Source organism: Leptosomus discolor, unplaced genomic scaffold (genome assembly GCF_034619465.1).
Source record: "Leptosomus discolor isolate bLepDis1 unplaced genomic scaffold, bLepDis1.hap2 HAP2_SCAFFOLD_27, whole genome shotgun sequence".
In the NCBI taxonomy this organism is placed as follows: domain Eukaryota; kingdom Metazoa; phylum Chordata; class Aves; order Leptosomiformes; family Leptosomidae; genus Leptosomus; species Leptosomus discolor.
In genome coordinates, this window is record NW_028237782.1 from 4,438,141 (window position 1) to 4,464,540 (window position 26,400).

Below are 26,400 nucleotides of genomic sequence, written 5' to 3' on the forward strand. Positions count from 1 at the left end.
CCGTTTTTATTTGGCATGGACTGCTTGGCTCCTTCCCCCCGGGCGGAGCATCTCACAATGGGATGGGGAGTTGTGAGGCAGTTCCCTGATGGGCCATGAACAGGAGATAGCCCAGGAGCGAGTTATCGATGGGTCAGGCGATAAGGCATTGTTGTGCCCATGAACAGGAGATAGTCCAGAGGGGGGAGGCAGGGAGCACCGCCCCACCTGGTCTCAACAGCTCCTGAAGATGGTAATAGAATATTTTTTTTCCTTTTGGCACATTTTACACTGTAACCCAGGACATAATCCACCCCTTATTCTATTACCATCTACACCATACCCAACCCAATGCCCCCTTACAGATACATATATACATATATACACAATGAAACCTTACACAGAGTTCTCACTTAAAATTAGGTCTCCTTGTGGTACACAACGGGTTTCCCCATTTTTCTGCATTACCCACCAAGTGTAACCAGGTCCTTGAGCAAAGCAACCCCGCGGAGGGGTGTGCCTTTGCCTGATGTGGGATTAATCCAAACAGTCTTTCCTAACATACCTCTCGTATGTACCACAGGGACTTTATCTCCGTCCACTGTGTGCAAGGGTCCAGACTGGGTGGGACCAGCTCGATTGATGGACCCTCGGGTATTGACCATCCAGGTGGCCTTTGCTAAGTTCAGTTCCCAATTTTTGAAAGTCCCCCCTCCAAGTGCATTTAGGGTAGTCTTAAGTAGCCCATTGCACCGTTCAACTTTCCCGGCAGCTGGTGCATGATAAGGGATATGATATATCCATTCGATTCCATGTTCTCTGGCCCAAGTGCTTATGAGTCTGTTCTTGAAATGTGTCCCGTTGTCTGACTCGATTCTCTCAGGGGTGCCATGTCTCCAAAGAACTTGCTTTTCCAGGCCCAAGATGGTGTTCCGGGCAGTAGCGTGAGGCACAGGGTAGGTCTCCAGCCACCCAGTGGTTGCTTCCACCATGGTCAGCACGTAGCGCTTGCCTTGGCGGGTTTGGGGAAGAGTGATGTAGTCAATTTGCCAGGCTTCCCCATACCTGTACTTCGACCATCGTCCACCGTACCACAGAGGCTTCACCCGCTTGGCCTGCTTGATCGCAGCGCAGTCTCACAGTCTTGGATAACCTGGGAGATACTGTTCATGGTTAGATCCACCCCTCGGTCCCGTGCCCATTTATAAGTGGCCTCTCTGCCTTGATGGCCTGAGGCATCATGGGCCCATCGAGCTAAGAACAACTCTCCTTTATGTTGCCAATCTAAGTCTATCTGAGACACCTCTATTTTTGCAGCCTGATCTACCTGTTCATTGTTACGATGTTCTTCATTAGCCCGACTCCTGGGGACATGAGCATCTACATGACGGACCCTCACAGGTAGCTTCTTTACTCGAGTGGCAATATCTTTCCACTCATCAGCAGCCCAGATTGGTTTTCCCCTACGCTGCCAGTTGGCCTTTTTCCACCTTTCCAGCCAGCCCCACAGAGCGTTGGCTACCATCCACGAATCAGTATAAAGGTAGAGCTTTGGCCACTTCTCTCTTTCAGCAATGTCCAGGGCCAGTTGAACGGCTTTGAGTTCAGCAAGTTGACTTGATCCACCTTCTCCTTCAGTAGCTTGTGCGACCTGTCGTGTGGGGCTCCATACAGCTGCTTTCCACTTCCGGTTCATCCCTACGATGTGACAGGAACCGTCAGTGAAAAGAGCATATCGTGTTTCCTCTGCTGGTAGTTGGTTGTACGGTGGAGCTTCTTCAGCCCGCATCACTTGTTCCTGCTCCTCTTCGTCAGTGAGGCCAAAGTCTTCACCTTCCGGCCAGTTCGTAATTATCTCCAAAATCCCAGTGCGATTTGGGTTTCCAATACGGGCGCGTTGTGTGATGAGGGCAATCCATTTGCTCCATGTGGCGTCGGTGGCGTGGTGGGTGGAGGGAACCTTTCCTTTAAACATCCACCCCAACACCGGTAGTCGGGGTGCCAGGAGGAGTCGTGCTTCGGTGCCAATCACTTCCGAGGCAGCTTGGACTCCTTCATAGGCTGCTAGGATTTCCTTCTCTGTGGGAGTGTAGTTGGCCTCAGACCCTCTATAACTTCGACTCCAGAATCCCAGTGGTCGGCCACGAGTCTCTCCAGGCACCTTCTGCCAAAGGCTCCAGGACAAACCATTGTTCCCGGCCGCAGAGTAGAGCACGTTCCTCACCTCTGGTCCCGTCCTGACTGGGCCAAGGGCTAGCGCATGAGCGATCTCCCGCTTGATTTGGGCAAAAGCTTGTTGCTGTTCAGGGCCCCAGTGGAAATCGTTCTTCTTGCGGGTAACCAGGTACAAAGGGCTCACAATCTGGCTGTACTCAGGAATGTGCATTCTCCAAAAACCTATGGCGCCTAGGAAAGCCTGTGTTTCCTTCTTGCTGGTTGGTGGAGACATTGCAGTGATCTTCTTGATGACCTCGGTGGGGATCTGACGCCGTCCGTCTTCCCACTTTACCCCCAGGAACTGGATCTCTCGGGCAGGTCCCTTGACTTTGCTCTTCTTGATGGCAAAACCAGCTTCTAGGAGAATCTGGATGATCTTCTCTCCTTTCCCAAATACTTCCTTTGCCGTGTTCCCCCACACAATGATGTCATCGATGTACTGCAGATGTTCCGGAGCTTCACCCTTTTCCAGTGCAGCCTGGATCAGTCCATGGCAGATGGTGGGACTGTGCTTCCACCCCTGGGGCAGTCGGTTCCAGGTGTACTGTACGCCCCTCCAGGTGAAGGCAAACCGAGGCCTGCATTCTGCTGCCAGAGGAATGGAGAAAAAAGCATTGGCAATGTCAAGAGTGGCATACCACTTTGCTGCCTTGGACTCCAGCTCGTACTGGAGTTCCAGCATGTCCGGCACGGCAGCGCTCAACGGTGGAGTCACTTCATTCAAGCCACGATAGTCCACAGTCAATCTCCATTCTCCGTCAGACTTGCGCACAGGCCAAATGGGGCTGTTGAAGGGTGAGTGGGTCTTGCTGACCACCCCTTGACTCTCCAGCTCGTGGATCATTTTGTGGATGGGGATCACGGCATCTCGATTCGTCCGATACTGCCGGCGGTGCACTGTCGAGGTGGCAATTGGCACTTGTTGCTCTTCCACCTTCAAGAGTCCTACTGCAGATGGGTTTTCTGATAGTCCGGGCAAGGTGTTCAATTGCCTAATGCTCTCTGCCTCCACAGCAGCTATCCCAAATGCCCACCTGAGACCTTTTGGGTCCTTGTAATAGCCGTTCCGGAGGAAGTCTATGCCCAGAATACACGGGGCCTCTGGGCCAGTCAAAATCGGATGTTTCTGCCACTCCTTCCCAGTAAGGCTCACCTCGGCTTCCAACAGAGTCAATTGCTGCGATCCCCCCGTTACCCCGGCAATGGAAACAGGTTCTGCCCCCACATGTCCCGATGGCGTTAGGGTACACTGCACACCAGTATCAACTAACGCTTTGTATTTTTGTGGCTCTGACGTGCCAGGCCATCGGATCCACACCGTCCAAAATATCCGGTTTTCCCATGCCTCTCCCTGGCTAGAGGCAGGGCCCCTCTAGCACTGGTTACCATTTCCTTCCTGGACATACATACTAGAGGTTCCTTCAAGGGGATCTGTCAGATCATCCTCCCTTCTGTAATATCTGGCAGCTCGGTCCTGGGAGGTTGAGGCTACCTTCACTTTAGTGTTACTCCCCCGGTTAGTGTTTCCCTCCTTGAGCTGACGCACCCGTGCTGCCAGAACAGAAGTGGGTTTCCCATCCCACCTTCCCATGTCTTCCCCATGGTCGCGCAGGAAGTACCATAGCTCAGCTCGCGGGGTGTACCCTCTCCCTCTAGCTGGGGGACGTTGGGCTCCGACTTTGGGGCCTGTGACTTGTACCGGTGCCAAATGGGAACTGCTCCTCCTCACCTCCTCCTTTATTTCCCTCATCTCCTCTTGTAGGCTCTTAATCACAGCAGAAACGTTAGCCTGCATTGGGCCATTGATCATGCTTTCAAAATTTCTAAGCTTGCTCGTGACAGAACCCACTGTCTCTCGGTCGTTATCTGCATTAATCATTGCAATGAAGGTGGAGTATTCAGATGGCCCTAGATTTGCCAGATTCCACAACATTTGCCCTGTGCACCTGACTTTGTCAGGGTCATTACCATGCTGTCCATCCCTCCCAAAGAGTACCTCCAATACTGCCACTTCTCTCAGCTGCTGGATCCCTTCCTCAAGGGTCTTCCAGCGCATTCTGTGATGCTGCTCCTGCATTCTCTCTCTGTGGACAAACCTCTCTCTCACACTCATTAAAAGCCGCTCCCAGAGGGAAAGGGTCCCTGGCTCCCTTACAAATACCAGATTGACACCTGAGTCCTGAGTCAAGGGTCCCAAATTCCTTGCCTCACTGCCATCCAGTTGCACACCCGTACCCATAAGATCCCAGACCCGAAGTAACCAGGTTGTAAAAGCCTCACGCCCCCGCCGTACGATTTCTTTGTGCAGATTACGGAGACTGTCGTACGTCAGGGACTCGGTGATTATCTCAACCACTGGCTCGCCTGCAGGTTCTGAGGGCCCTCCTTTCTTAACTGAGCGCTCTGATTTCATCTTAGATTTCCTCGTTTCCACAGGGGCGACTGCTGCTGGCTCTGACTGCCCTTGCGTTTCAGCTGGAACCTGGATGGTTGTAACGTCTGTGGGTTCTACTGCTGCACCATTAGACTCTCCCTCTTCAAGGCAGGAGGAGGGTTTCCCAGCAGCTGAGAGAATGCACTCCTTCAGCATCTGGCCCATCTCACGTATCTCCTTCACCCAATCCGGGTGGTTCATTTCTGATGTGAGCTGTGAGGCAGGGTCAGGTTCTGGAGCAGCATTCCTAGTCAGGGTGGTTATCCAAGCCAATCTCCCCTGATCTCTGAATGCTGAATAAAACAGGATTATCAGCAACACCAGCCACTGTATGATATCATTAGCACTTAGGAAAGCTCTGAATCCTTCGAAAACTGGTGGAGTAGACCCAAAGAGCTGGGTTAGGGGTTGGGAGAAAGTTTCTCCCGGTGTCATTTCCTCACAGTAGGTACCATTATTAAAGTAACCCCAAAAGCATACAGTTAGTGTGTGATAGCTCCGAATACATGTGCCTGCCTTCCAGAGGAAGTTAATAAGCCATGAATTCCCCACCATTCAAGGTCAGGCCTGATGGGGCTCTGAGCAACCTGACCTAGTTAGAGATGTCCCTGCTTGTTGTAGGGGGTTTGGACTAGATGGCCTTTAGAGGTCCCTTCCAACCTAATACATTCTAAGATTCGATGAAGGAGAGAGAGAAGGACAGGGGCAGGGAGTGGGACACAGAGGCAGAGAGAGAAAAAGCAGCGCAGGCAAGAAGCCAGAGAGATTGGGAACATCAAGGAGGCATGCAGATTGGGACAAAGAGGCAGGGAACGAAAACCCAGCCATGCGCTGCAGGACAGAGACAGAGGAAGGAAAAAAGAGGGGCAGGGAGCAGGACAGAGGGAGAGCAAGCAAAACCAAAGGGGCAGGTAGAATAGCAGAAGAAGAGAGGGGCTTGGAAAGCAGAGAGGGACGAACAGGGAGCAGGGGACAAGAAGAGACAGAAGAAGAAAGGTACAGGGAAGCAAAAGAGTGACGCCAGCGATGGAAGATGGGAGGGCACAGGCACAGGGAGGCACCCGGAGCAGAAGAGGGGTGACACGGCCCCAAGTGTGGACGGAGGGTCGCAATCACGACAAACTTATCTACACGCTTGCAGAGAAGCCGGCACATCTTTATTGCAGCGCTGGGAAGCACGGGGGGATAGCTCCACCCGACGGGCTTCAAAATTACATCAAAAATTCAACATCTTATCCCTTTTTTCTGCAAAGTCATGATCTTTAACAGATTTTAACATAAGCATGCATGTTCTGCCCGCTATTAATTTTGACAGTTACAATGATTGGTCCGCCCTATTCTATAACTTTCTTAATAGTCCTATCCTAATCTAATTATTGGTTATTTTATTGATCAAAATCTCTGATATACAAATTAGGATGGGGAGGATGGGAGAGTCTTCCCAGCAACATTCCTTTGTTTCGATGGTTTCATCACATAAGACAAGAGAACTAGCTGAGAACGTACAATTTCACCCCTTGTACCTGCCTCCCTCCCTCCGCGTTCTGTGTTCTGTTCTGGCCTGAGACACTCGCTCTTGCCCACCACTGGGTCGCCGTGGCCTGTGTTCCCTCCTGCCCTTGCTGGCCGCCAGCCCTCTGGACCCACCCGCGCCCCGGGTGCAGAGCGGGGCCGCACACAAAGGAGTGGGAATCGCTCTCCAAGAGGAGGTAGGACGCACTGCGGTGATCACCTGCAGGGCTCAGTCAAACAAGCACACCAACCAGCACTTTGCCTCTGTGTGGCTGGCTCCTTCATCCCCCCCTCCCCTCCTTTTTCCATGCCTATACATGCCCCTCAAATGCCTTGACTCCCCCCTTTCTCCGCCCCTGTCTCCTCCCAAGCAAGGGACCTCCCCGCGGGTATTTTTTCCCCCTTGCTCCCAGGTTTGCCACAGCCGTCCACAGGTTTGCTGTTTCAGGCGCTGTTAGCTGGGTCACCTCGGACTTCCACGGCATCACCGATGCAGTTTTTTCCTGGGTACTGCTGTCCCTGCCAGACTGCTCTCCCCAAAACCACCCCAGCTCTTCCTTCACTTATCTGTCAAGTGTGGCCACCTCCCACACCAATCCTCCTTAACTACCTGTGAAATCCGGCTCTTCCTCATGGCGCTCTGACTCCCGTCAGCTTCGCACTCGCTTTGCTACAGGCAGCAATATCTCTTGGCATGCTCAGGCGTTTCCCACGGTGTGTTCAGTAAGCGAAGGCTCCCGGCAGGCCCTAATCTTCCGCTTGCCTGCCTTAAGGCATACCCCCAAGGCTGGCTGCGTGTCACATCTTTTCCTCCTCTCCTCTTGCTAGCCTCCATCTAGCCAGTCTTCTCCACCCCACGGTGGCTCTGAGCACCCTCGTCTCGGACCGGGCAAGGTTGCAGCTTTTGCAGTGACTCTTTGCCCGTGTGACCCGCTTGTCTGCCTGCAGCCTCGTTCTGCAGGTGCTGGGCATGGAAGTCCTTGCCTTGCCCAGGAGACTGGACTGAAGCCTGGTTAGCTGTGAAAATGGTCAAATTTATTTCAAGACCTAAGTCAAGAGCAGCAGTTGTGTGTGCCCTGAGAGGAGCGTGGGCAGGAGAGAGCAGGCCAGTGGCACTGAGGCTGCCTTTGGATCTCAGCGGGAATTGCCCCAGGAGGAAACGGTGGTGCTACTCTGCAGCCTGCACTGGATCCTCTTCCTCTTGCTGCTCAAGCCTTTTTCCCCCTTAGCACCTGCAGGAGCTCCTGCAGCCGAGTAAAGAACTCCACCAGCTTCTGGAGTGGGAATGGGCAGGAGCTAAACATGCCCGACTGTGTGGGGATCGGCCTTGGCCTCTGCACGGGGGTGGAGGCGGTGAGAAAATGACTCCATGCCCGCGCCGTTGGAGCAGCCCGGCCTGCTGGGTGCAGTCCCATCTGTACCAGGATCCAGTCGTAAAAGTGCTGCGTGGAGGTGTAGACTCCGGGCCGCCTGGCTCTCGCGCAGCCTATCCCCCAGCTGGTCACCCCCACGAGCCAGAAGTAGTCGGCGTGCTTGTCTTGACAGACCAGAGGACCACCGCTGTCACCCTGCAGCGGAGCGGAGGAGAGTCAGAGGGTTCTGGTGGTGTTGGGTGGCCCCTGTCAGCACTGTGGCCGGCTCCTTCTCTCTCCTGGCACCTGCCAGAGCTGTACCCAGTGCCCAGAAAGGCTCTGTTCAGGTGCTGGAGCCTGCAGGACCTTGTCTGGGAGGGGGTGGTGGGCCTGCAAGGTAGGGCGCTCTCTCCTCTCTGCCCGCTGCTCCTGGAGGTGTGGAAGGGGGACGTTGCAGGACTGGGATGCGGACCTGTGGGCTGGGGCAAGAGCACTGGGTGGCCTTTCTGGGCAGAGTGCCGGGGCTGTGGGACAAGAGGGGTGCTGGGCAAGGGCCTGCAGACGGGGAAGGGGAGGCAAGCCCCGAGAGCGGTGGGGACCCAGCGGCAGGAGAGCGACTCGGCAGGCGCAGCACGCGCCGGGGGACGTTTGGGCGCTGGCGACAGGGCTGCCTGTGCTGCTGGGGGCTGGCGCGGAGCACGCTCCTACCTGGCAGGTGTCGATGCCGCCCCGCGGATAGCCGGCACACAGGTTGTGGGGGTGGACGGCCCCTCTGTACCAGCGGCTGCTGTTGCAGAGCTTGACATCGATGAGGTGGACCTGGGCCTCCTGCAGGACAGCAGTCGATCCTGCAGCTGTGAGCACAGAAAGGAGTTCTCAGGAGCAGCCTTTCTGTTCCCACTTCTCCTCCCCTGTGTGGGCCAAGCCCTTCCCTAGGGCTCGCCTTTGCCCCTGCAGAGGCCTTGTGCCGGGCTTGCCCTTCCATCTCGCTTTGGCTAATGGCTCGGGCCCGTCTCTCCGTGGCCGTACGTCCCCGCAGCCCGACTCTGGCTTTCGCCGCCGCCGCTGCCAAGAAGCCCGGCCCGCCTCCCCAGCGTGCCGAGCTTACCCTCGGCACACAAATATTCTTTGGGAACTCACATCTTGCCATGGTGGCACCCCAACCGCTGACGTAGCAGCTCGTCAGCTCTGACACTCTGAGCGAGGCGTCGGGCACTCAGGCCAGCTGTACGTAGTAGCCGCACTGGGCAGGCTGGTCCAGTTCCAGCAAGGCGATGTCGTTCCTTTCCGTGACGTTGTTGTAGTGTTCGTGAAGTATCAGGCGATAAATACTGCGCACTTGGGTCTCAGGGCCCAGCTGAGCCAAGTGGGTGGCCCCGATCACCACACGCCACATGGTGAGGTACCTGGAAGGCAGATGCAGAGAGGCCTCAGAGGGAGCGGAGCCACGTGCTGCAGCAGCCCCGCGGTTCCCTGCCTTCTGCTTCCCAAGGCAGGGAGGAAAGCGGCGCTGCGGAGGGTGCCACTGCCCTAGCATGCCTTGGGCACCAGGAACGTGGAGCTGGAGGCTGCTAGGAAGCGGTGGCACGAGCCCAGCCTTCTGCGGAGCAGTCTCTCAGCTGGGCTCGCCAGTGCCCCGGCACCGGGCATACTGCAAGGCAGCGGGATGGCAGGAGCTCGTGGGGCTGCGGAGGGGGCGCCTGCCGGTGCTGTGGGGATAGCCCCCTTCCCTGGCCCTCCTTACCTGGCCGCGTTGAAGCAGTGGGCTGCTGTCAGGACCCACTGCGGGCTGATGAGGGACCCTCCGCACACGTGGCCCCAGGGGCTCTGGATGCTGACGATCCAGGGCCAGGCCCCTGGCTGGGCACCCGTGCCACCCACGACGCGCGACATGCCGTAGCTAGCCGCCATGGGCCGGAGCCCGCAGCTCCCGCTGTAAGAAGAAACTCATGAGTGTGCTGCTGGACGGCTGTGCTGCTGTTGAGGCTGAAGGTCAGCCGTCTTCCCTCCCTCCAAGGGGCTGCATGGACGGCAGGGCCAGGGAACCCCGTGGCTGTGCCTCCAGCCCTCTGTCCGCTGTAGCCCCGTAAACGGGTTGTGCCAGCAGCCTGGGTGCTGGCAAGGAGCTGCGGCTCCCACAGGGGGTTTGGGAAGCTGTGGAGTGGCCACAGGGGCCACGCGGGCCCTCTCCAGTGAAGCCCATCGAGGGCTGCCCGAGCTCCCTCCCAGAGCCTCGGCCCACTTACCCACAGCTGTCCCACATGCCGTGCGCAGGCCGGCACACGGCCAGCAGGACGAGGAGGGCGAGCAATTTCATTGCTGCCAGCGGCACGTGTCAGCGTCAGCTGCAAGAAGGAGGTCTTGTTGCCTGCAGCGCAGCCGCCGACGTACTGCCCGCAGCAGTCTCGCTGCCTCTGATGGCCTTGGCCCCGGGGCTGATGTCACACAAATATATTATGAAGAAAACACATAACTGGGCAGACAGGAGCCACCCGCAACTCTGTCTTTCAGCAGTCTCCAAATTCCAGATCAGCAAGTCTTCCTGACAGACCTCATGCCGAGGAATTGGAACGTAATTTTTAAAACATCAGGCAAGCATTATCCAGGGCGGTTCACTTGGAACCAAGGTCTAACACGCTGAGAAGCTGGACAGATGAGTTCATTCTGCTTTTGTAAGATGTTCTTCAGAACGGCAAGACAAATGTTTTGAACTGTTTGAACCTAAACTTGCAGAATATGTCCCAAATATACAGCAATAATAATAGCAATAGGCCCGGGAGTCTTCCATACAAATGTCCGCCATGACAAGAACAGCTCTGCGCTACTGGCATTTAAAGAGACGGTGGCCAAAGGGACTTTGCTCTTATCCTCTTAAAGGTAGAGGAAAATTTCCAGGCCTAAAAAGGCAAATGAACTATCCTAGAGGAAAAACAATAAAAGGAAGTTTCTCTACTTTTCCCACAAGAGAAGTGTCACAAAATCAGCCTTGTCCCATCCATCTGCAGCTGACCTCAGGCACCGGGCACAGCGGTGAGCCGGAGCGCCTGTCCTTACTGCATTTAAATTGTGCTGCCCCAGGGACGTCCCTTCTCCTGCAGTAAAGGAACACAGCACCCACGCCAGCCTTGGGAATTTTATTCCGGCTCCATTCGCCTGGCTGTGAAACAGGAGTGCCGGGACAAATGGAGCTCTTTCAGCTGCTCCTTTCTTCACAGAACACCAATCATGAGAGTCATCTTTAGCTGGGTACTGCACCTTTCCAATAGTTCTACGACCACAGCAAAAGCTCTAGGGGAAGCTCAAGTACCTTCTTGTCACGTCTCTTTTGCTTTCCTGTGATCCAGCTGGCAGAGACAAGCAAGTGCAGTCCAAAGGAAATGAGTGTTTGCAGTAGCTGCAAAGGGGCAAGAAGCTCCTCAATTTCTTTAATGTACCCAGAAACAAGAAGGGATTTGGCATACAGCTGCAGCTGCAGTCTCTGAAAATGATACCCTCAAGTTATCCAGGGCACCCAGATACATGACAGAAGAACACACAGATGACTTAGCAGCCTGAAACTGTAGAAGATCCGCAGCATTTGGAAAACATGCTCTAGTTTTGAAGAAAACTGAGGCACTCTGGTTCACAAATGAAAAAGCAAACAGAAATGCCTAGGATTTGGTTTCTTGGGTATTTTTAAAACTGAAACTGGGGAGGTCCAAGCAGCGTTTCAAAGGACATTTATCGCACCAATATTTGTCCCTCAGGCCCCAGGCATATGCCTGGTGGAAGGAAATCCCAGTGAGAGAAAACAAACACCGTCACAGAAATATCCAGGCCACTCTTGGCTGGAAAATGGTTCATTCCTGTGAGTTCTGCGTCGGCTGGAAAGAACGTGAGCAACAGGGGATGCGTTTGCTCTACACGTGGAAAACAACAATCGTATCTACATTCAGACTGGTGTTAACTCTTTGATCAATGATCCTTTAACGCCCTTAGAGTACATTTAGGTATTTCAACTCCTGTCAGGAACGGAAGCTGCTGCGTGCCTTGCACTGTTAAAACAAGCATTCCCAAAAATGTGAAAGAACATCCTTTGGTTTCCAGGCTTCGCAGAACTCCCTGGATGGGGTCTAAATGTGAATATTAAACCCAAGAGCTACTGTGTGCCATCAGCTAAAAACCTGACCTGTAAACACAGGTCTTGCTTATCAGCTCTCCTGTTTGGATGCAGCTGAGAGCTCTCGCTGCACTCTGGGATTCCACACACAACAGCAGAAGGATCCTGTCCCTGCTGGGGATGATTCACTTTCACAAAACCAGCTGGGAACTGGGGAACTTCAGGCGGTCCATCACAAGCTGTTCACTGTTCCCAGCTCAGGGGCAACAGGCTCTGCCCAAGAGCCCAGGAAGTGAACACAGATGGGACCAAGTCCAGGTGCCTGATTTTAACCTCCTGCAGTTTTACTCAGGCACCTGAAGACACCGTGAAGCTCTGAGTGCTCAAGCTGATCTCACCTCCCGCAGCAGACGAGGCATGTAGGGAGAAAAAGAGCATCTCCAATAATCTGGGCAAGGGCAGGAATGGCTGAATGTGAATTTGATCAGAGAGAAAAAATCCAGTTCCCTGCCTCACAGTTGACCTGAGGCTTCTCCAGGAGCCCTAAGCAACCTTTGAGGTTAAGGAAGCTGGGAATTTTCAGCCTCCAAACCAGGGACACAGGCCTACCGCCACCCTGCCAGCTGCGGTGCACTCAGCTTACTCAGCATCAGGCTGAACCCAAACCTCTTTACTTCTTCTCCCCCCTCAGGAGGTGGCACAGTGCACACCGCTCCTCCTGTGTGCGCTGGAACCAACAACCCCGGGCACCTACCAAACCAAAACAAGCCTTCCAAGAAAACTCAGGAATCTTTGTTCAAGCAGAGCGGAGGACTGACACTGGTGTAGTTGTTGTATTCCTTTCTTAAGTGGCCTGCCTGGGGGTATATCCTGACCCTTCTGCTGTTTCTTCTCTCGGCCTGCAGCACACACTCTGGGTGCCATAGACCAGAGAGAGCACAGCCTTACTGCTATGGGAAAAGCTACACGTCATGCTCGATTTCAATTCCAGCCTCAACACAAACGATCTATCTATACACACGGTCACAATTCATTTCCTCATACATTCCTGCATCCCTATCAGGAATTAACTGTGCAGCACCTAACTTTGTTCCAGCTACCAGTCCTGAGGTTTTATCTTGGTATACACGCCTTCACTCTCACACACTCCTTTGGGATAAGAGCTGGTCATTTCATTTTAAGGAATGAGGCTGAATCGGAAAACCTCAAAACATTAAAAATACATGAGTTTCCTCCAAGTTTCGGTGCTAAACCCCATTTTTAGAAAGTCATTTGCTAATGAGTAATTATGGCATTTCTACAAGCAGCGACACTTCCTGAAAGGCTCAGGTAAGCCATCGGCACCGACCCGAGTTTGAAAAGACTTCTCTGCCTGCAGACACAGCCGGAATGCTTTTCAGAAAGTTCCCCAACTGGAGAAACTTGCCACTGAAAAATCGCTGTCAGTCAGAGATACAGCTCAAAGAGATTTCAAAATGCATACAAGGTATTTCAAGCCCAGTTGAAGGCACAGATGGCACATCTCTGACCTGGCTACAAGTCACGTCTCTTTGGAAGTCTTCCCCTTGACTTCCCCAAAGCTACAGGAGATGCTGCTGTGCTGCAGTGACAGCTTGAGAAGCGGGCCATGGGGGAACTGGTTCCAGCTGATGCGGCTGGGCTTTGCCTCACGGGGGACTAACGGGATAGATTTGAAAGACACTGGTATCCGATTTTATGTGCACCTTACCCTGTCACGGTTTGAGGCTGGGCCGGCTACTAACGAATGACAGACGCTCTCTACTAACCCCTCTCCTCTCCCAAAAGGGAAAAGGAGAGAGAACAAGGGAGAGAGAGTTTACGGTTTGGAAAAGAAAACTAAAACAGCTTTAATGGAACAATAACAATAAAAGAAAAGATAAGAATAAGAATAAGGAAAAAATGAAATATATACAGTATGTACAAATATATACAAAACCAATACCGAACCCAGCTCCCCCCCACCCTGATGACAATACGTCACCACCACACCGCAGGGCTGGCACTGGGGCAGTCCCAGGCTGGACTCGGCAGCAGACAGGGACGGGATGCAGGAGCTGGACTCAGGGATGCACGGATCAGTCCTCCTCAGATGTCGGCCATCGAAGAAGAGCGAAGGGGAGCGAAGGGGCGAGACCCTCGTGATCTCTCAGCTTTATACTGAATATGACGTCTATGGGATGGAATACTCTGTTGGTCAGGTTTGGGTCACCTGTCCAGTTCGCTCCTCCCTGTAGGTGCGACCCTTTTCACTCCTGGCACCCCAACACGCAGTACAAGATTTAGCAGTGACCTTGGTCGCCATAAGAACAAGTATAAGCAAGGGCCTCTCTGCATCCCATTCCTTGGTACGAACTATAAACATCAGGCCTTATCACTGCTAGGAGCAGTCACTGTCTGGAAAAACAGGCTGCTGTTTCAGAAAGTGCTGGTAGTTAGAGGAGACTTAACTGAAAAGTTAAAGCACTAAAACAGAATTAGTTCTGATTTAGCCCAAACCAGGACATACCCTGAGAGGTTCTTCCTCAAGAGAAGGAGGCTGTCCTTCCGCCATCTCTGTTGCCACGACCCCAAGCGACCAGATGTCCACCTTGGGGCCGTAGGCTTCTTTCGTCACCACGTCTGGTGCCAGCCAGTCTGGAGACCCGACCACTGTGCTCCATCGACTCTGCTCAGGGCTGAGCCGAGCACAGACGCCAAAAGCAGATGAGGAGAAAAACAAGTGGTGTTAAAGGCAGCGCGAATTAGGAAAGCGAGCAAAAGAAATGACCACTCAATGCCCGAGAACACGTTGTGGAATCTATCTGGAAAAGCGGCCGTGCTCTGTTTGCTCAGTGCTGTAGCTTGCAGCACTTGCTTTGAATGAAGGAAATCCAGGGCTTGCAGGGACTGAGAGGTAAAAAGGAAACATGAGGGTAAAAATTAATGACGAGATTTCATCACTCAAGAAGGAAATGCCTCTAAAACAATTAATTTCCAGATGAATTGTGAGCAATGCCTGAATACTGCGCTGTCAAGAGGAATAGCTTGCTGCTTCAACACTATTAAAGTAACAACTTTCCAAAGGAAGGCATATCAGGTTTGGGAAGAGAAATGTCCGTTACTGTCACAGACTAGCCCCTGAAAGCACAGGCAGGATGGCTGCTGCCGCAATCAGTGTGCTATCTCCATCCATATGACAAAGTCCTGTTTGCAAGAAATGAGAAAGTCCCTTCCTTCGGTGTGAACTGGATCTCTGTTGGGTGGGTGACTTTATTGTCAGGCTCTACAGCAGATTTGGAAATAGCATATTAGTCATTTTTCAGGAGCAAAGACCATTTTGGGTGGAATGCTATCCTTTTAAGCTGAGGACTCTGACAAATGAGTCTCTCCTTTACCTTGCTGTTCTTTTAAAATTCTGCCACCAGCATGTTTGCTTTTACAGGCAAGGAATGCAGTACAGACATGCTCCAGGCACGTCTTTAAAGAGGAAAAGTTGAGGAGAGTCAAACTAAACAAAAAAAATTAAAAAAATGTAATGCAATAACGGTGTTTAAGAGTGTAATCACAGAGTACAGAAAGTGCAGTGACACTGGTAGCAGTTCACTTAAGATGCCCTTTCTTCTCCATATCATAAAGCAAGGCAGAAACAAAGCTCTCAAGATGAAATCCCTCCTGTTCTTGCCACCTGTTCACCAGTACCATCCTGTCCAAGTGTCTTGGTTTGAAAGACAGGTGTCTGCGGAGGAAGGCAGGAGCCTCCCTTGAAATGGAAAGTGCAACCCCCTTCCCTCCAAATTATTATAATTTTGAAATTAACGGGCCTTCAGGCAAAGATGTGAGGAATGGGAATAACAGTTCTTTACTAATCTATCTATCTATCTATCTATCTATCTATCTATCTATATCTAACACAAGGCAGGGAAAAACAAACAACCCATTGGTTTACACTGACAGAGTCAGAAATACAACCTGACCCCCTGTTAGGGTGGCAGTAGCAGTCCGATAAGATGCTGGCTGCAGTCCTCCTGAAGCGATGGGTGTAGTTCTGTTGAAGCAGCGATCAGGTAAAAGGGTCTGGTCTTCCTCCGAAGGTCCAGCGGTAGGTAGGTAGCTCTTGTCCTCTGGAACTCCAGTGGGGGGAAAAGCTCCTCTGGGAATCCAGTGGAAGAAAGGCTGCTAGGGTGTTCGAAATCTCCGTTTTTATTTGGCATGGACTGCTTGGCTCCTTCCCCCCGGGCGGAGCATCTCACAATGGGATGGGGAGTCGTGAGGCAGTTCCTTGATGGGCCATGAACAGGAGATAGCCCAGGAGCGAGTTATCGATGGGTCAGGCGATAAGGCATTGTTGTGCCCATGAACAGGAGATAGCCCAGAGGGGGGAGGCAGGGAGCACCGCCCCACCTGGTCTCAACAGCTCCTGAAGATGGTAATAGAATATTTTTTTTTTTCCTTTTGGCACATTTTACACTGTAACCTAGGACACCAAGGGAAAGGAAGCACACGCGGGATCCCTTACCTCCCTACAGACAGCTGCCTCAGAAGTTCTTGAGGCGGCTGTAGAGCTCCCGCTTGCTGCGCTCGCCCGCCCAGCTGCGGCTCTTCTGGCGGAACTTGCGCAGGTCCTCCTTGAAGTCCTCGTGGTGCATGGGCCGGTAGTCCTGGGGCTCGCAGTGCATCTGGTCACCCGTGGCTCCGTCAGCACCCGCAGTGAGCCAGACGCTAAGGCTAAAGCTATTAATGAGTGCATGGTTGCTCTTGACAGCACAGTATTCAGGCATTGCTCACAATTCATCTGGAAATTAATTGTTTTAGAGGCATTTCCTTCTTGAGTGATGAAATCAGGTCATTAATTTTTACCCTCATGTTTCCTTTTTACCTCTCACTCCCTGCAACCCCTGGATTTCCTTCATTCAAAGCAAGCAATTCACAGGGACATCAAAAGCGACAACATTCTGCTTGCAGTGGACAAGACTGTCAAATCCAGGCTGTGGCATGGGGCTGCTTTGGACTGACAGCCAGTTCCCCAGAAGGGATGCCTGTGGTAGTGCGCTGACCACTGCTGCCAGCTCCGAGCACAGTTCCAATCTGCAGAGAGGCACAGAAAGGAGAAAGGTGTCAAGAGCGGCTTTGGTTTGTGTGTGGCCCTTCCAGAGAGAGGGAGTTACAGTCTAACGGTTCAAGTCAACAAAAGCCACTGCAGGGAACTTGAGGGGTGGGTTTGAAGTGGCCAATTCCACAATATTTCCGTGGCTACAGCACTGAGCAAACAGAGCACGGCCGCTTTTCCAGATAGATTCCACAACGTGTTCTCGGGCATTGAGTGGGGATTTCTTTTGCTCGCTTTCCTAATCCGAGCTGCCTTTAACACCACTTGTTTTTCTCCTCAGCTGCTTTTGGCGTCTGTGCTCGGCTCAGCCCTGAGCAGAGTCGATGGAGCACAGTGGTCGGGTCTCCGGACTGGCTGGCACCAGACGTGGTGACGAATGAAGCCTATGGCCCCAAGGTGGACATCTGGTCGCTTGGGGTCGTGGCAACAGAGATGGTGGAAGGACAGCCTCCTTCTCTTGAGGAAGACCCTCTCAGGGTAAGGTGCACATAAAATCAGATACCAGTGTCTTTCAAATCTATCCCGTTAGTCCCCCGTGAGGCAAAGCCCAGCCGCATCAGCTGGAACCAGTTCCCCCATGGCCCGCTTCTCAAGCTGTCACTGCAGCACAGCAGCATCTCCTGTAGCTTTGGGGAAGTCAAGGGGAAGACTTCCAAAGAGACGTGACTTGTAGCCAGGTCAGAGATGTGCCATCTGTGCCTTCAACTGGGCTTGAAATACCTTGTATGCATTTTGAAATCTCTTTGAGCTCTATCTCTGAGTGACAGCGATTTTTCCGCGGCAAGTTTCTCCAGTTGGGGAATTTTCTGAAAAGCATTCCGGCTGTGTCTGCAGGCAGAGAAGTCTCTTCAAACTCGGGTCGGTGCCGATGGCTTACCTGAGCCTTTCAGGAAGTGTCGCTGCTTGTAGAAATGCCATAATTACTCATTAGCAAATGACTTTCTAAAAATGGGGTTTAGCACAGAAACTTGGAGGAAACTCATGTATTTTTAATGTTTTGAGGTTTTCCGATTCAGCCTCATTCCTTAAAATGAAATGACCAGCTCTTATCCCAAAGGAGTGTGTGAGAGTGAAGGCGTGTATACCAAGATAAAACCTCAGGACTGGTAGCTGGAACAAAGTTAGGTGCTGCACAGTTAATTCCCGATAGGGATGCAGGAATGTATGAGGAAATGAATTGTGACCGTGTGTATAGATAGATCGTTTGTGTTGAGGCTGGAATTGAAATCGAGCATGACGTGTAGCTTTTCCCATAGCAGTAAGGCTGTGCTCTCTCTGGTCTATGGCACCCAGAGTGTGTGCTGCAGGCCGAGAGAAGAAACAGCAGAAGGGTCAGGACATACCCCCAGGCAGGCCACTTAAGAAAGGAATACAACAACTACACCAGTGTCAGTCCTCCGCTCTGCTTGAACAAAGATTCCTGAGTTTTCTTGGAAGGCTTGTTTTGGTTTGGTAGGTGCCCGGGGTTGTTGGTTCCAGCGCACACAGGAGGAGCGGTGTGCACTGTGCCAACTCCTGAGGGGGGAGAAGAAGTAAAGAGGTTTGGGTTCAGCCTGATGCTGAGTAAGCTGAGTGCACCGCAGCTGGCAGGGTGGCGGTAGGCCTGTGTCCCTGGTTTGGAGGCTGAAAATTCCCAGCTTCCTTAACCTCAAAGGTTGCTTAGGGCTCCTGGAGAAGCCTCAGGTCAACTGTGAGGCAGGGAACTGGATTTTTTCTCTCTGATCAAATTCACATTCAGCCATTGCTGCCCTTGTTTTTTTTCCTGCTGGCTGTGAGCTGGCAGCGCTCGGAGGCAGGCGCCACTGCCTGCCACGGGGCCTGCACACCCTCATCCCGCAGGCAGAGTGTTCAGCAGGGGTTTGTCAGGGCCGTCCGATCCCAGCTTCCGCCTCCCCTCCTGCTTGGAAACCCCCCGTGTTGCTGACACCCCCCACCTCCACCCCCCCTTGAGAGGCCACCGTGCCCCACGCCCATAACGGCGGCTCTGTGACATCAGCCCCGGGGCCAAGGCCATCAGAGGCAGCGAGACTGCTGCGGGCAGTACGTCGGCGGCTGCGCTGCAGGCAACAAGACCTCCTTCTTGCAGCTGACGCTGACACGTGCCGCTGGCAGCAATGAAATTGCTCGCCCTTCTCGTCCTGCTGGCCGTGTGCCGGCCTGCGCACGGCATGTGGGACAGCTGTGGGTAAGTGGGCCGAGGCTCTGGGAGGGAGCTCGGGCAGCCCTCGATGGGCTTCACTGGAGAGGGCCCGCGTGGCCCCTGTGGCCACTCCACAGCTTCCCAAACCCCCTGTGGGAGCCGCAGCTCCTTGCCAGCACCCAGGCTGCTGGCACAACCCGTTTACGGGGCTACAGCGGACAGAGGGCTGGAGGCACAGCCACGGGGTTCCCTGGCCCTGCCGTCCATGCAGCCCCTTGGAGGGAGGGAAGACGGCTGACCTTCAGCCTCAACAGCAGCACAGCCGTCCAGCAGCACACTCATGAGTTTCTTCTTACAGCGGGAGCTGCGGGCTCCGGCCCATGGCGGCTAGCTACGGCATGTCGCGCGTCGTGGGTGGCACGGGTGCCCAGCCAGGGGCCTGGCCCTGGATCGTCAGCATCCAGAGCCCCTGGGGCCACGTGTGCGGAGGGTCCCTCATCAGCCCGCAGTGGGTCCTGACAGCAGCCCACTGCTTCAACGCGGCCAGGTAAGGAGGGCCAGGGAAGGGGGCTATCCCCACAGCACCGGCAGGCGCCCCCTCCGCAGCCCCACGAGCTCCTGCCATCCCGCTGCCTTGCAGTATGCCCGGTGCCGGGGCACTGGCGAGCCCAGCTGAGAGACTGCTCCGCAGAAGGCTGGGCTCGTGCCACCGCTTCCTAGCACCCTCCAGCTCCACGTTCCTGGTGCCCAAGGCATGCTAGGGCAGTGGCACCCTCCGCAGCGCCGCTTTCCTCCCTGCCTTGGGAAGCAGAAGGCAGGGAACCGCGGGGCTGCTGCAGCACGTGGCTCCGCTCCCTCTGAGGCCTCTCTGCATCTGCCTTCCAGGTACCTCACCATGTGGCGTGTGGTGATCGGGGCCACCCACTTGGCTCAGCTGGGCCCTGAGACCCAAGTGCGCAGTATTTATCGCCTGATACTTCACGAACACTACAACAACGTCACGGAAAGGAACGACATCGCCTTGCTGGAACTGGACCAGCCTGCCCAGTGCGGCTACTACGTACAGCTGGCCTGCGTGCCCGACGCCTCGCTCAGAGTGTCAGAGCTGACGAGCTGCTACGTCAGCGGTTGGGGTGCCACCATGGCAAGATGTGAGTTCCCAAAGAGTATTTGTGTGCCGAGGGTAAGCTCGGCACGCTGGGGAGGCGGGCCGGGCTTCTTGGCAGCGGCGGCGGCGAAAGCCAGAGTCGGGCTGCGGGGACGTACGGCCACGGAGAGATGGGCCCGAGCCATTAGCCAAAGCGAGATGGAAGGGCAAGCCCGGCACAAGGCCTCTGCAGGGGCAAAGGCGAGCCCTAGGGAAGGGCTTGGCCCACACAGGGGAGGAGAAGTGGGAACAGAAAGGCTGCTCCTGAGAACTCCTTTCTGTGCTCACAGCTGCAGGATCGACTGCTGTCCTGCAGGAGGCCCAGGTCCACCTCATCGATGTCAAGCTCTGCAACAGCAGCCGCTGGTACAGAGGGGCTGTCCACCCCCACAACCTGTGTGCCGGCTATCCGCGGGGCGGCATCGACACCTGCCAGGTAGGAGCGTGCTCCGCGCCAGCCCCCAGCAGCACAGGCAGCCCTGTCGCCAGCGCCCAAACGTCCCCCGGCGCGTGCTGCGCCTGCCGAGTCGCCCTCCTGCCGCTGGGTCCCCACCGCTCTCGGGGCTTGCCTCCCCTTCCCTGTCTGCAGGCCCTTGCCCAGCACCCCTTTTGTCCCACAGCCCCGGCACTCTGCCCAGAAAGGCCACCCAGTGCTCTTGCCCCAGCCCACAGGTCCGCATCCCAGTCCTGCAACGTCCCCCTTCCACACCTCCAGGAGCAGCGGGCAGAGAGGAGAGAGCGCCCTACCTTGCAGGCCCACCACCCCCTCCCAGACAAGGTCCTGCAGGCTCCAGCACCTGAACAGAGCCTTTCTGGGCACTGGGTACAGCTCTGGCCGGTGCCAGGAGAGAGAAGGAGCCGGCCACAGTGCTGACAGGGGCCACCCAACACCACCAGAACCCTCTGACTCTCCTCCGCTCCGCTGCAGGGTGACAGCGGTGGTCCTCTGGTCTGTCAAGACAAGCACGCCGACTACTTCTGGCTCGTGGGGGTGACCAGCTGGGGGATAGGCTGCGCGAGAGCCAGGCGGCCCGGAGTCTACACCTCCACGCAGCACTTTTACGACTGGATCCTGGTACAGATGGGACTGCACCCAGCAGTCCGGGCTGCTCCAACGGCGCGGGCATGGAGTCATTTTCTCACCGCCTCCACCCCCGTGCAGAGGCCAAGGCCGATCCCCACACAGTCGGGCACGTTTAGCTCCTGCCCATTCCCACTCCAGAAGCTGGTGGAGTTCTTTACTCGGCTGCAGGAGCTCCTGCAGGTGCTAAGGGGGAAAAAGGCTTGAGCAGCAAGAGGAAGAGGATCCAGTGCAGGCTGCAGAGTAGCACCACCGTTTCCTCCTGGGGCAATGCCTGCTGAGATCCAAAGGCAGCCTCAGTGCCACTGGCCTGCTCTCTCCTGCCCACGCTCCTCTCAGGGCACACACAACTGCTGCTCTTGACTTAGGTCTTGAAATAAAGTTGACCATTTTCACAGCTAACCAGGCTTCAGTCCAGTCTCCTGGGCAAGGCAAGGACTTCCATGCCCAGCACCTGCAGAACGAGGCTGCAGGCAGACAAGCGGGTCACAGGGGCAAAGAGTCACTGCAAAAGCTGCAACCTTGCCCGGTCCGAGACGAGGGTGCTCAGAGCCACCGTGGGGTGGAGAAGACTGGCTAGATGGAGGCTAGCAAGAGGAGAGGAGGAAAAGATGTGACACGCAGCCAGCGTTGGGGGTATGCCTTAAGGCAGGCAAGCGGAAGATTAGGGCCTGCCGGGAGCCTTCGCTTACTGAACACACCGTGGGAAACGCCTGAGCATGCCAAGAGATATTGCTGCCTGTAGCAAAGCGAGTGCGAAGCTGACAGGAGTCAGAGCGCCATGAGGAAGAGACGGATTTCACAGGTAGTTAAGGGGGATTGGTGTGGGAGGTGGCCACACTTGACAGATAACTGAAGGAAGAGCTGGGGTGGTTTTGGGGAGAGCAGTCTGGCAGGGACAGCAGTACCCAGGAAAAAACTGCATCGATAATGCCGTGGAAGTCCGAGGTGACGCAGCTAACAGTGCCTGAAACAGCAAACCTGTGGACGGCTGTGGCAAACCTGGGAGCAAGGGGGAAAAAATACCCGCGGGGAGGTCCCTTGCTTGGGAGGAGACAGGGGCGGAGAAAGGGGGGAGTCAAGGCATTTGAGGGGCATGTATAGGCATGGAAAAAGGAGGGGAGGGGGGGATGAAGGAGCCAGCCACACAGAGGCAAAGTGCTGGTTGGTGTGCTTGTTTGACTGAGCCCTGCAGGTGATCACCGCAGTGCGTCCTACCTCCTCTTGGAGAGCGATTCCCACTCCTTTGTGTGCGGCCCCGCTCTGCACCCGGGGCGCGGGTGGGTCCAGAGGGCTGGCGGCCAGCAAGGGCAGGAGGGAACACAGGCCACGGCGACCCAGCGGTGGGCAAGAGCGAGTGTCTCGGGCCAGCTACTGGTGGGAGTGCTGTGTGTTTGTGCAATTCACTAGGGAAACCTGAAGCTGGACTAGCTCTCGAGCAAAGGAGAGAGACCCTTGCAGTCGTGCGGATGGCCTGTGGTTGCAGCCCACCCGGGTTGTTGAGCTGCCCGGTGGTGCCGATCCTGGGGAAGGCTCAAGAAACGGCGGCTGCCTGTACCTGCAGGCGGGCAGTGGAGTGTGCACAGCGGGAGCCAGCGGTGGTTTGTGGGGCTGTTGAACGGGTTTGGGCTTTAAATGTGCCCAGCCCGGTATGCCTGCTTCCTTTCTCCTTGCAGGTTGTATTCAGAGCTTTAATGCTATTTTTTAAAAAAAGCAAAAGCAAAAGCAACCAGCAAACAAAAAAAAAGCCGGGCAATTCCACCCTGCAACTGGTTGTCTCCCCCCGGCCCTGGCCACCCTGCCAGGCGACATTCACCACCACCAGCAGGGTGCAGGAGCGGGCCCGGGGCAGGGCTTTCACAGGCCGCCCCTAGTTTGAGGCTCCTGGCCGTGCAGTTCCTGGGCAGCGCTCAAGCAATGGCAGCAGTTGCCCACAGCCGGTATTTTTGGTCTTTCTCCCTTTCTCTCATGCTCTGGCTCCCTGGTTTCCAGCTGTTCTCTTTCTGCCTTAAAGCCTGTTGTGCTGCTTCTCTTCCTCTTCCTCACTCGGGCTCCTTGTCCCCATCTTTTTTAGCCTCCTGTCTGCCTGCCCCGGCCCCTCGTGCTCCCCCTGCTCCCCCAGCCCGGAGGCCACCGTTGCTCGGTCCCTCTCTGCCGCCCTGCCCCACACTCCCCCTCCCGCTGGCCCTCAGGCTCTGGGGGCTGTTTCCCGCCCTGCTCTTGGCTTGGGGGAGGGGCCATGGGTCCCGCGGGGGCGGGGCAGGGCCGGGGGAAGTGTCCCTGCAGGGGCAGGCAGCAGGAAGAGGCCCCGGGGCATGCTGGGAGCTGTAGGCCTGGGGCAGGGGCTGCCGGGCGGCCATGCTGGTGCTGGGAGGTGCAGGCTCTGCTCCAGCCATGGCCCGTCTGAGGTGAGGGCTGGGGCTGCCGCTGAGGTGAGCGAGGCCCTTGGGTGGGTGACGGGGTGTCTCCTGCCTGCTGGCTGCCCGGGGGTGGGGGGTGGGAGCTCCAAGCCGGAGCCGGGTCAGCTGGGGCATCCCCGGGGGTGACCTGAGAGCTGGGGAGGGGAAGGAGAAGGGAGACAGACCCCCCATCAGAGGCACTGGGCACGCCGACTCCCAGAGCCCCCCTGAGCCGCCCCAGCCCCGCTCACCCCCTGCAGCTGCCCCGTCCCCAGCCCCTCCCCTGAGGCCTGTCCCGCAGCCCCAGGCTGCCCCACGGCCTGTCCTGGCAGCGGCGAGCGGGGCCTCGGGCAGGCCCAGGGCTCTGTTAGCACAGGGGGGAAGGAGCGGTGTCTGCAGGAGCTGCTGCAGCAGGAGGGGCTCCAGCCTGGGGCCTGCTGTGACAGTCAGGGTTCTTTCCCTCTGCCAGAGGCCGTGCCAGGGCTCGGTGGTCTGTTCCTGCCCTGGGGATGTCATCAGCTGCATCCAGCTCAGGCTGAAGCTGAAGAGATGAGCCAAAGTAAAAGCGTCTGGAGAAGGACACGAAGGGGATCCGGCTGCAAGCTGCCCCCAGCTGCAGACAAGAGACAGCCGGCCTCTCGGCGTGAGGAAGGGTCCCTGTGAGTAGTCCTCATTAGAGGTGGTCACCAATATGCACCGCGGGGGGGGGGGGGTGGGGGTGGGTGGTGCGCACGTGAGGCTGTGTATCTAGGAAGCCTCATATTGTAAGAGCTGAGAGAGGCAGAGACAGAAGTGTCTGAACAGTAAAATCCTCCCAGCAGCACCAAGAGCGGGAGCGGCAGTGAGTCCTGGGCCCTAGTGGTATAATCAGATTTGAATTTTGAATTTCATTGATAATTAGTTGTTTTGAATCAACAACTAACGTCTTATAGTTAATTATTTCCTGATTGAATTAATTTACATTATGGTAAGGAGTAGACAAAACCTCACTTATGCTAAGAGACAGCAGGTGCAGGCCTCAGGAAGATGGCAAAAGCTAAAGCTGCTGTGAATTGGGAAGTTGTACAGAACACAGAACGGGGAGGGAGGGAGGCAGGTACAAGGGGTGAAATTGTACGTTCTCAGCTAGTTCTCTTGTCTTATGTGATGAAACCATCGAAACAAAGGAATGTTGCTGTGAAGACTCTCCCATCCTCCCCATCCTAATTTGTATATCAGAGATTTTGATCAGTAAAATAACCAATGATTAGATTAGGATAGGACTGTGATAGGTAGAGACACGGACAATTTAAAGTGTCAAAATCCAATGTGAATTTTATTATATGAGCAAGCGAACAAGAGCAAAGGCAGCGCTGGGCGGCCGGGGAGTCTGCACTCCACCAACGGCTCGCAACTTCCTGCCTCGTGTAAGCACATGATATACAGTCTCATTTCCTGCATTCGCAACGTCACGACCAGTGTGATGTTGTAATCAGGGCGATACTCTGCGCATGCTTCTTTTGTTGCTGGGGGGTCTTCTTCTGCCTCCTGGTGGTCTAAGGATGAAGGCCGAAGGTGTTCCTCGTTGCCCTGTGGGTGAACTCATGCAAGAATGTGATTGCTTAACCCCCTCAGCTGCAGGTCTTGTTCACTTTGCCAGATGTCCCTCGGTTGAGCTATCAAGCCTTGCGAGCACATAAGTCTTTCATCCATACCCTCCCCTACAGTTTTAATGAACAAAGCATAATATGTTACCTATTACAATCCCCCCTTTTTCTTTTATCCATTGTTTGGTTCATTAAATCGTTGTAGCTCTTGAGCACTTAAAGCAAGGGTTTCTGCTAAATCGGACTCATCAGGTACCAATTCGTATTTCGCTCGAATGAGCATCAGGTGAGCGGCTTCTAAACGGTTCTTAACTACTGCAATAACTTTATTAAAAATACAAGGTCCAAACGCAAGCACTAGAGTGAGCAGTATTAATGGTCCCGCCAATGTTGACAATAAAGTAGTAAGCCAAGGAGAATGATTAAACCATGATTCGTACCAACTTTGTTGGGATTCTCGTTCTTTTCTTCGTTGTTCCAACCACTTTCTTAGCTCTCCCATTGTATCCCGTACTATTCCGGTATGATCTGCATACACACAGCACTCTTCCTTTAAAGCTACACACAATCCCCCTTGCTGCAAGAATAATAAATCCAAACCACGTCTATTCTGAAGCACCACTTCTGATAGTCATCTTAGTGATTTTTCCAGTGCGTCTATCGATTTTTCTATTCTGCTTAAATCCTCATCCACTGCAACTCTAAGCGACTTAAATTCAGCTTGTTGATTGATCAGAGAGGTTATCCCTGTGGCCGCTCCGGTCCCTCCAATTGCAAGGAGGGCGGCTATGGTCAGAGCTGTAAACGGTTCTCTCCTAGCAAGATGGTGCTCAGGGGTGGTTTGATAATTGTAAATAATCTCATTTGAATGATATACAATTTTGGGAATTATTGCTACTTGTATGCAATAGTCTTTGCTTTTATTAAAATTTTGTAGGCTCAAGCAGGGCGTTATTCCGATACTTGAGCACACCCATTTTGTGTTTGGCGCTGGTATTAACCAATCCGCGGGGGCTTCCTTGGTGAGTGAAATACTTACATTACACAAATGTTGTTTTATGGGTGGAATTGTCCCTACGCACCGTCCTTTTCCCGTTACTTGTTCCAACGCGAGACCTTGAACCTGATCTTTTCCTTTTTTCCATAAACATTGTGCAGGGTTTGTCCCATTTACACGCTTGGCCTTAGATGTAATTCCCACAGCCTCGTAAAAGGGTGGTCTAATGCCGTAACACAGCCAACAGGAGCTGGTCATTTGTGGGTTAGTTTTATTTAGTATTTGGAAGCTAGCTTGCATTACTTTCCATAGGGTATTTCCTTCCAAATTTGCTTCCGGAATACTTATAT